Source organism: Podarcis filfolensis (assembly GCF_964270895.1).
Source record: "Podarcis filfolensis genome assembly, chromosome: 14".
Lineage (NCBI taxonomy): Eukaryota > Metazoa > Chordata > Lepidosauria > Squamata > Lacertidae > Podarcis > Podarcis filfolensis.
This window is the reverse complement of record NC_139616.1, coordinates 9,583,150-9,594,779: the sequence shown is the minus strand read 5'-3', so window position 1 is coordinate 9,594,779 and position 11,630 is coordinate 9,583,150.

The following is an 11,630-nucleotide window of genomic DNA, read 5'->3' as shown; positions in this document are numbered from 1 at the left end:
CTCATAAAAGAACAAAAATCCAGTGAAAATTCTTCAGCATTTCCATGCAAATTTCCTCTAATAAACATATTTTTGTATGGTTTTGACAAATGGACACCTTTTGACCAGCATTTTCTCCCAATATAGTGAACTTCTGTATGTGATTCTCTCTCTTTCTCTCCTCTCTCACACACATATATAAATTTTATTTATTAAATTCCTATACTGTCCTTCATCCGAGGATCGCATGGTGGTTTACAATCCCTGTGGTCCTCAACAACTGTTTTATTCTCCCCTTTAGTGCTCTTTTCTTTCCTGCTCCTGTCTCCTATTTTAGTTATTGGAATCTCTTATTCTAAAGACCTAGTAGATTTCCCTTTTCCCCTTCCTTTCTTCTTAGCAACAGGACACATCTTTCCTGTGGTGGTTTCATCTGAGATCAGATACCCCCTAGAATATATTTTTAGCAAATTCTATTATGTAATAAGTGTGAGTGGCCATTAAATAATTCCTCCCTGTCCCATGGCAAATAGGATTAGGCATTAGGTTGTTGATCTCTTGTGATGGGAGAAGCCTTTGTCTCGCTTGTCACCGTTAAGCCTTCAGCTCTTATAAGAGTCAGTTTGTATCGTCAGCATTTAAAGGAGAGGCATTTTTAGTGTCTGGCTGTGGCTCAGTGGAAGGTGTCAAGGGACGGAAGAGGGATTCCCATGACAAGTGCTTGCTTGCACAGCACATTTGACCCAGTAGCGGGGCAAAGGTCACATCCTGCAGTGATTCACCTTGTGCTGCTTAATCCTATGCAACTTTAGAAAGACCAGCCATGCTCAAAGTGAAGCGTGCATAGCTTTGCAGCCAGGCAGTACAAGCTTATGCATGTTTCCTGGGAAGTTTAATTGTGTTCAGATGATCCTACTCCCAGTCCCAACCTAATTAAATGTGTGCAACCTTAGTCTAGTTAGCTTTTTGAGGTAGTTGGCAAGGAAACATCAAACTAAAACAAGAGAGGGTGATTATGGCAGTGTAAAACTATATTACGTGGGGTGGCTAAAAGAGGAAAGGCATTGGAGGGGGGAGAAAGGGTGACACAGATTTGCATTAAAATTGCATGTTTGAATTGCACATTCTAATTTATACCCAAAGAGCCACATTATGGGGGGGGGGGAATTACTATAATTCAAATATATGCACGTCGCCTCCCCCCTTAACAGAGAATACTTTGACCAAGTGGCCTGTGTGCTTGCTCAGTGTGCTGTCCAGGTGCTGACTGCTGGTGGGCAACTCCAAGGCCCCTCCTGCTCTCCCTTCATTTTTAAAAAAGGACTTTGAGCAGACAGCCCTTAAAACAGGGGATGCCCTCAAATACGGGATTGCCCTCTAAAAAGTATAACGCGTGGCCACCCAGCCACCTATGTTCAAGTACTTGGGAGTTGGTTCCATTCAACTTAATGGGCCGTGAGCTCTGCATGCACAGCATAGTTGTCAACCTTCCCTTTTTTTGCGGGAAATTCCCTTATTCCAGCGCCATTTCCCGCTGCTTCCCGCCGCTATCCCGGATTGTTAGATATCCTGTAGACTGTCCCCAGGACAGGTGAGGCTACTGATCCCTTATTTTCGAGGCTGCTGATCCCTTATTTTCAAATCTGAAAGTTGACAGCTATGGTGCGCAGCGACATGTGCCTGACCCCTGCACTTATTTGCTCAGAGGCGAGCTCTCGAACTAAAGAAGCACAGCCCAGCCTGAGAACGCGACTTATTGCTGCATTAGCAGCAATAATAACAACAACAACAACAACAACAACAACAACAACAACAACACTAATAAATTTTATTTATACCCCGCCCTCCCCAGCCAATACCGGGCTCAGGGCGGCTAACACCAGGTCTAAAACAACTGAATGAAAATAAAACTTAAAAACAAGATTAAAATACAACATTAAAATGCAGCCTCATTTCAGTAGAAACTCAAATCAAAAACTCTTTGGGGATGAAAACGTCAAATCTTGACCAAGGCCAACTATCCAGAATAATAAGAACAGGTGGCATCACAGAGCAACAGGTAAGGCGCGCGCAGGCGACAACCCACCTCTACCGACCCCTGAATGAAAAAAAGCCCACGTAACTGTCCACGTGCCGCCTGTCAACTTCTTTCGCGCCTGCGCGGTACGCGCGGCCGCAGCCCTCCGCCACGCGCGCGCGCCTTTGTTTCGAGCGGCCTGTTTCCCAGGCAGCCTGGCGGAGGGGCGTGGCTATGCAGATTGAGTAACGGGGCGGGCGGAGGCATCATAGGCGGCGGCGGCGGCGGCTCGCGCTCCTGGTTTGCCAGTCCGTCAGTCGGAGCTGGGCGCTCGCGAAGGGAGGAGCTGCTGTGAGGCCCGAAAGCGAGCGCCTCCTCCCGACCTCCCCCCCGCCTCCGCCCTGCCGAGCCCCGAGGATGATAAACACCCAGGACAGGTACTGAGGGGGCGGAGGAGGGGAGGCTTCGGCCTACGTCGCCTCAGGGACCCCGAAGGAAGCGGCGGACGGGGGGGGGACCTCGCCCCGCATCTCCTCTCCTCACCGCTCCGCTCCCGTCGCCGCCCTTCAGGATCGTGGCCTTCCTTTGGAAGCGGCCTACCCTCAGTAACCCCAGAATAGACCCGGATGATACAAAATGGAGGGGGGTAGGGGGGTGGAGTTGCCAGAGAGCGAAATGCGTGTGGGGAGGGGGCGGCGGGGATTGCTTTTATTTTATTTTATTTTTGTGGGCGCGCGCCCGCGCTGGTGGGGAGGGCTGGTTGCAGCGCGGGGCGCTTTGCACGCGCTCGTGCAGAAGGGGCGGGTGGGGCTGGGGGGCGGCAGTGGACCGAGGGAGGGTGGGGGGCGCCTGCTGCAGATTTGCACGTCTACCCCAGAACCGTCCAGGAGTGGCGGGTGTTTTGTTGTCACCGCGATCGCAGGACTTTGTTTTCGAAGAGAGCTTTTTCCTCTTCGTCTTCGCTTCCCCCTTTTCAGCCTCTGGTAAATGGGTAGAGGCAGCTTTGTCCCACTGCCATCCCGTCTCCACCCCACCCCCGTCTCTGCAATCCACTGTTAAATCCTGTAACCACTTTTGCCCCCCCCCCCCGTGCCCCCTTGAAGCTAAGATCCTGACACTCTCCAATCCCCAATCCATGGGGTGACTCTGCATTTTAAAATGGCATACCACAGTTACCTCTGTGGGGACTCCCTTACAGCCTCCCCATTCAGGAATTAATGCTTAGTTTCACTGAAGCATCAGGTGTTCCCAGACTGTTCACTGGGTGCACTCATACTATGTTAACAAAGAAGCAAATCCAGGGTGAACAAGTTAGAGCAAGGGGCAAATTTGTGCAGACTAGGAGGAATAAGTCCAAAATCAATAGGAGGGAACTAGATAAGGAAATGGTACGGGAAACAGGTATAGTGATTATAGAAGTCTTGCACCAGGAACTCAGATAATGGTTTGGTACACCATTGGTCAGAAGACTTTGGGAAGGTTTGTGACAGCACATCACATTGCATTCAAAATGGCTGTAAGAACACCAAACAGCATCAGGGTGCTTAGTTGTGTTATTCATGGATGCTCCGTGTTTCAGAAAGGTGGATGCACAAATAAGTTAGGTGGACGCACACTCTTGGGATTGTGGTTTGGTCTGGTTCTGTAATTGAATAGTTAGGTATCTGGGGCTGATGAATAACCAGCTTCCCTAGGGTATGCCTAAATAATGTTTACTGTACTACTGTGGAAACACAGAATTACCCCCAAAACTGGATAGCTATACTAAGGCTGTTAATAACTGCAATACATGAGGGGGTTGTTGTTTTTTTTTAGTGTGCTCAGTCTTCAGCACTAGGAGGGTGAAGACAGACTCTTAACAACCAGTTAGAGTAGGCAGTTCTTCTCTGGGTCTTGTGATAGTTTTCACCCTGCACCCCACATTTTGCTTGTGGTGATTGGTCAATAATCAAATTGCGATTAGATGTAGGCACAAACCTGCTCCAAACTGCACTACAGCTACTCATACACTGTATTTTGATAAATAACTCTTTATACAAGACAGAAACCTGCAGATATTTGCCAGATATGCTCATAGATTTGCTAGCTCTTATATACCATGTATATTCCCCAAGAGTGGCTATTTGAAAAAGCTCTGGGTTCATCTGTGTATGTATGTGCACTTGCACACACGTAGACTGGAAAGTAATTGAAAGTCAAAAATGTCTTCAGGTGACTCAAAGAGGCAAATATTTCTTTGGGAAGGCCAATGTATGAATAGCCCACCTGGCAGCAGAGCCCAGATTTTAAAACAGAAAGGAGGCTGCTTAAAATGCTTTTGGGAACGGCCTTCTCTTTTTTTTTTATAAATATTTATTCAATTTTCCAATTTTATACAAACACAAAAAGAAAAAGAAAAATATTAAAAACAAATCAATTTCAATATCAGTTTTTCAATAACATGTTTCTTTGACTTCCTCCCCTTCTTGTTTTCTAGTTCAAATTGTTAATCCAGCAAATCCTAATCTCTTAACATTCCTTTTAACTAACACCTTTTTTTTCCAATCAACTTTTTAAATTTTATAACTTAAACAATATTAATCCCAGTTCTTTTTATCATAACAGCTAGAGACAACATAAATTCAATCCAGCATCTTTCAAAGTTCATTAATTTTGTAGTATTTTTGTAAATAGTCCTTGAATTTCTTCCAATCTTCTTCTGCTGACTCTTCTGCCTGGTCGCGGATTCTGCCGGTCATTTCTGCCAGTCCCATACAGTCAATCAACTTCATCTGCCATTCTTCCAGAGTGGGTAGATCTTGCGACTTCCAGTGCTTTGCTATAAGTATTCTTGCTGCCGTTGTAGCATACATAAAGAAAGTTCTGTCCTTCTTTGGCACCAAATGGCCGACTATGCCCAAGAGAAAAGCCTCTGGTTTCTTCAAGAAGGTATACTTAAATACCTTTTTCATTTCATTATAAATCATTTCCCAGAAAGCCTTAATCTTTGGGCACGTCCACCAAAGGTGAAAGAATGTACCTTCAGTCTCTTTACATTTCCAACATTTATTATCAGGCAAATGATATATTTTTGCAAGCTTGACTGGTGTCATGTACCACCTGTATATCATTTTCATAATATTCTCTTTTAAGGCATTACATGCCGTAAATTTCATACCGGTGGTCCATAACTGTTCCCAGTCAGCAAACATAATGTTATGTCCAACATCTTGTGCCCATTTAATCATAGCTGACTTAACCGTTTCATCCTGTGTATTCCATTTCAGCAGCAAGTTATACTGGGAACGGCCTTCTCAGGCATGCAGCTTCTTTTCTCCAACATGAAATGTTAGTTTCTAATTTGAAATTGGATAGTTAAAAGTTTGAAGTCAGATTGTCACTTGAGTTGGCAAGTGCTTACATGCATGTCTGGAAAAACTCAATGCTTTGCAAAACAGGAAGGCCCTTTGTTTACAGCTGTTCAAAGGAAGGAGTTCTTAGCTTTGTCCAAGACATACATGCAGCTGAACTTCCAAAGAAGCACAAATCCAATCTTAAAGTTATTTTACTCTCCATTATTCAGAATGTACAGTACAGCAAAGTGGAATAAGGGGCTCTGATGTGTTGTTAAATTTGAGTAAGATGAACATAAGGGACTCATCAGGATGTTTTTAAAAATCTACTTAAGGCCTCTTGTGTTATGTAAATGGTTAAGTAATTCTATCCATTCAGAGGTCTAGAAATTAGGTCAGCAATAGTGGTGTGTGGTAGTGATCCTCTTTAACATACACTGGAGTTTATGAACAATCTGCCTTGCATGTATCACTCTCGCTTCAATGTGTAAGATCCTGTTGTTGTTGTTGTTTGATTTATATTACCTGCTCTTCACCAGAAGGTCCCAGGGCAGATTAGAGCATCATGAAATAAAGCCTTAAAGCAGTTTAAAACTAATGTTAGACTTCCTATTTTAAATAATATGTTTGTTGTAAAAACATCAAGTTTAGTATGTCAAAACATTACTGCATTCTAGAATGTATTTTTACCTGGCAGCACAGCTAGCTTTTTCTTTTGAAATTTTGGCTGGCTGACGAACCTAGTGTTCTATTTCCAGTTACGGTAAATATTGCTTTTGCTTGTACCCTTGTATGTATCTTATTGAAAAGATGTATCAGTAGATGTTGAAAAATACAGAGTCAACTCTGTGTGTGGATTGCACACAGGGTATACTTAGTCTGGAGAAGAGACCATTAAGAAGTGGTAAGATAATTGTCCAATATCTGAAGGGCTCTCACATAGATCAGGATGGTGAATCTTTTTCAGTGCAAGGGGCCTATTCCGTTATCATTTTTCTAGGCAGACATGATCACTGTTCAAGAACACCTGGACAGGTGACAACACTCAAGGAAGAAATAGGCTAGGACTGAATGAATATGTAGGAAGAGGGTGTGTGGCTTGAGAGGAGTCTTGAGGATCCAAACAAAAAGGCCTGGAGGGCTGCTTTGAGCCCCTCGGCCTGAGTTTCCCCATTCTTTCTGTTATCATAGGGCAAATTTGCATGACCTGAACCAACAGGTTCCAGTTTGCAGGAAAGGGAACTTAAGGTAAACATCAAGGAGAACTCCTTTTCAACAATTGAACAAATTATGGTGGAAGGTCTTTGTCTTTGTTAGAGGATTCTAAGCAGAGGTTGGATGGCTGCTTATGAGGAATGCAGTAACAGCAGATTACTTGCATCAGCTGGGGGTTGGACTTATGACCTGTGTTGTCTCGTCTGACTCTATGATTCCAATTCTTTATACTCACCATTTCTGTGCTCCAGGTTTGGTATTTGTATGCAAGCAAAATTGTATAATTTGTACTCTGTAACATTCATAGAGTGCACAAATAGGATGTTTGTGAAGCTCACAATTGCAACTCTGTTTACAGTACTTAAACTATCAGAGTCATGATAGGGCATTCCATAATGGAAGTCCCCACAGTTAACTCAGTGGCATTCTGGTGTTTTATCAGTTTCCTGGGCCTCTCCTCTTTCTTTCATTCTGGGAGTAGCACTTTTTTTTTTAGTGTTAACAAAAGGCTCAAAAGTTCTTTTTCTGCTACAGCCTAATAGTGATTATTTACATTAGTGTGCAGAAGAGCTCCTCATAAGAACATTGAAACAGCCTTAGAAACGAATCCCCAGTGGTACAAGTCCACTTGTCTACTTACGTTCTTTGTGTGGTATATGGAAAACAATTTCTCTACCTAGCAGTAATCCTCACAGGCTACTAGGCAGGGGAGTCACATGCACTCTCCTAGATGTAGCCTACAACGGGATTGGTATTGTTGTTTTCCTTGGTTAGATTGTCTGCTGCTATTATGAATGCAGTTTATGCTATTGCGGATAAAACAGAATCAATATTACTTTGGATAGGACTTTATCCTCTCTACTTCGATTCCTAGGTCTTGATTAGCTGATAGATTGGTTGATTTCTTTGTGTAAATACTATTGTCATTTTGGTAATTATTTCTGTGGTTAACTCTTGCGTGTGGTGTTGCATCTCAGAATGAGTTTCTGAACACTAGGCGGTACAATTTGAAACAAGGGAAGGAGTTCCAGTGAACCTTCTGTTCACTCATACACATGGGCTTCTTTGTCCATGCCACTTACAATTTCCGTTGTATGCTGTTTTCCGTCACTTGGTGGTTTCCAGTTGATATGATGTACGTAATCTGTGGTCAGTCTTTTAATTTGTTACTGACCCAGTTATTTCAGCTTTGCTTTTTTACAGGAACCTTGGAATTTCTGCCTCTTGTTTTATGATATGAAAGCCCTTCTTTGGAGAAGCAATACTTGACTTTTTTTTTATCTTCATCATTGAATGAATATATCAGATGACATTAATTGCCAGTTGGGATGAATCTATGCAATCAAATATCCAAGTGTATCATATACAGATTTTCTCATCTTGATTGTTTCAGAATATAGACCTTTTTCAAAGGCATGAATATAATGTCTACAGTGTTTTTTCCTGTAATTTCTGATTCCAGTATCCCAATAAGAGGGATTGGAGGTTGACTAGGGTAGGCTGATCATATCCTTGTGATGTATGAAAACTGTTGAATTAATGGCAGATCAACACAGTATGGCTTATTATTTAGGCTGTAGCCATACATTACTCTTTTTCAGAGAATTGAAGATTGTGTGATTGATTTTGCTATTTTTCTGGCCAAACATATTTAGCAGATTTTTGTTTTGAAACACTACAATGTCCCCTTAAAATGGGGAAATGTACACCCACCATGGTCAATGATGGCTTAACAAATCACGAAGGTACCCTTTAGCCATCCTCAGGTTATTCCACCTAAGACTGGGGGCGTCACGGGAAAAAATGGATAAACATATTTTGTTAGGTTGAAAAATCAAAGATTGCTTATTCCTTTGGAGCAGAGGCAGCCTGCATCTTAGGCCCTTAAGGAGAGATTTCTGATCAAGTTGTCTCTTTAAGGCACTTACAAGCTGCACAGGAGATTGATGCAAATTAGATAGTTCAGTTGAGGAAGGTAGATGAGCCAGAAGGGCCCGTGAAAGTTTGTTCAATGACAAAGAAATCCCCTCCAATTCCTTGAAAATGAAGCTTAAAGTCCTGATTACCAGTTGTATTTGATCAGGTACTAAATCATGGGCAGTTTGCCCTAATGCTTCCCGTTTCAGTGACGGAGGGGTAATTAAGGTGTCAGGGAGGAGGGCTTCCCTATGGCTTCCATCCCCCGCTGAATCAGCCAGCTTTTCCAACTCTCCTTGATCATACAGAGGCCAGAAGCGGTTGTATGTTTCGACCGCAGAAACAGTTACTTGCTCCGTTTTGCTGTTATTGTTAGTAGATGGTGGGGGGGATTCAAGCTTTGACTGCTTTGCTCTTGGAGGAGAACAACCTTTCTCAGCAGATCTTGGTCGCTTGCCATGACCCATTTGTCGCTGTCTCACTGACTACGGAGGTTCAAAGTAGAGGTAAACGGAGACAAAAGAGAACTTATCTTTTATGGCTGCAACTCCTCTGCTACTCCTCCTCCGCTGCTCAGCATAACCCAATCTTCAAGGCGGCGGTACTAATCAGCAGAAGGTTTGAATATCCTTGTTGATACGTATATTGGCCAACCATAGAAGTAAAACGATTAAAACTTCTAACAAAGGTAAAATGATTTAAAAGTCTAATAAAAACAGGTAAAAAGACGGCTATAAAAGGCTATAAAAGGCTATAAAAGGTTTGTAATCCGGAGGGTTCATGAAGGAGAAGTTCTCAATGATGGCTTGATAACACGCCCTTTAACTCCACCTCTATCCTTAGGGTAATTTAAGTTCTGATTCTTTTATTTCTGCTTGTGAGATAGACGTTTCTTGTGCTTTTCTAATGGTGAGCATGCAGTGTAAGTGCTATGAAGTTCCACTTTTTGGACTAAAGATACGAAGGTGTACTAGTAAGCGATACATACCACAGATTAGGTGGTACTTCCATACAGGTTCACAACAATGGTGGTATATGTCCCTTTTATTGAAGAAGCTCAGGGTTCTGTGGATTTTACACTGTAAAAGCACAGAAACCATCATTGGACAAAACATTTAGTATCCTGAAAATTTCAGCTTTCCTTTTAAAAAGTTTTAATTTCTTATGGAGGTGAGTTTGAAAGTTTATGGGCCTTGCCTGAACACTTTGAAGCCAGAGAGGGCTGAGCAAGATTCCCATTAGTCAGGGGGTGGGGCTTCATTGTTCTGCATAGCTGCCCCAATGACTGGCAGAAGGAGACTATTCCACAAAATATGCAGATGTACTGTACTTATTTGCATAATGTGTACAGCTACTGTTTGGTGCAGAATTGCCCTTCGTTGGGCTGCAGGAACTTCAATGTAGGTATATGTGCCTATGTAGGACATGCACATCTTTTAGTCAGAGATGTGATGAATCCATCTCTCCAAGGTTCTTTATACGACCTTGCACTTCAAGAATGAACTGCTTTTTATGGGGAAACAAACCTTGATTTTCACCACTTCACTAGATTATTCAAGCTTCCTCCAGCAGCAATAATACTGTATTGTTGACTGGCGAAAACAAGCACATCTGGCAGCCATATTAGGAGGCCAAAGGGGGATGGGAAGAGATGCACAGTCAAGTGTTTCGCCACACCAGCCTCTACCAGACACCAGCACAAAAGAAGAGCTGCTTGTCAGTTAATTGTTGCAGTGTATATGGGTGATGAAGACAGACCGAGTTAATGTATACAAGTTCAGTTGCTGGCACTTTCAATACAGCTGCTTTGGATCAGTCTTCATGGGCAGAATTAACTTCTGTAAGAATGCTTGTTTGTTCTGTACAAGCAATTTGCTTTTCAAGTTGGGCACACAGTCAATTTAACTTGGCTTCAGTAAAGTTAATTAGTTGTTGTTCAGGGTATGTTAGCTTGGGGCTCCAGTATTGGAAATTAGTATAGCTGGCATGTGAGGACAGCATTTTCTAGCTGAAACTTGTTTGAGCTCTGCTCAGTGCTGTAAAGTATGTGCAGCTCCCTTTGACATTGGCATGTGGGAACTGGTTTGGGAAGTTTTCAGATAGAAAGTATTCTTACTGCAGAACAGAGTGAAAGATTGAAAAGCTGCCTGTTTTTCCGCAAACGTTCTAGGAAATACAGCATAGTATGGCAGATACCTTCAGACTCTTTAAGTCATTCCTATTTCAGTGGTCAGAAGCATGATCTCTGAGTCTGAAAGTTCCTCGGTAGCGAATTTGCAACATTGCCTTAAGTAAACCAGTTAGTAGGTTGGCTCATGTTCCTTCAATAGGGGGTTGTTTTGCCCATCCTGGGAGGAAAGAACTGTTCTGTCTCTGTGTTATAACAAGTGTTCTGTAAAATGATGATGATAAACAATTGGCATAAATTACAGGTGTCTTGTCAAAAAAAATGAGATAATTTATGGAAGCAGTTAAAGCATGTGCTGGAAAGGCCCTAATTCTATTTAGTACAGAAGTGTCTGGGATGTATAGGATGCTAAATGGCCTTGCACCAGTTGGAAGGACTGCCCTCCATATGAGTGCAGAGGACTGCTGCTATTTAGCCATACCTGTATAGATATTATGTGGTGCCAAATGAGTTGGTCTGCTATGGAAGGGGCAGCATTGATTGGCAGTATTACCTCAGTGCCAGGGTCAAGGTTCCCCTTTGTTGCCATAACTGGAAAACACAAATGTCAAATGCAAGTACAACAGTGTCATTGTGAAGAGCCCCATATGACATGCAACATGCATGTACGCATGTGGCAGGAATAGACAACTCTCAGCAAGCCCCACAAGGTGTCCACTGGTGTGCTTCTGCAAATGGAACCCATGAACACAGGTTTCTCACTTCATAGTCTCCCCGTGTCAAGACATTGGGACAAATACCATCCCACTCCCCAAATGGGATGGGGCAGAAAGTGGGCCAAAATATTTGGCATCATTAAATATCTAATAGAACAAGAAATGCAATAGTTATTTCAGCTTGAGCATATTTTCTTACTGGCTGTGTATTATTTTTATTGTCACCTAGCATTATGTCAGGGCCCAGCATACCAAAATGATTAAATGGTAATCTTGTGCTGCTTTGTTTGAGTACAGTGGTAAAAGAACAGGTGGAACACTAAGCA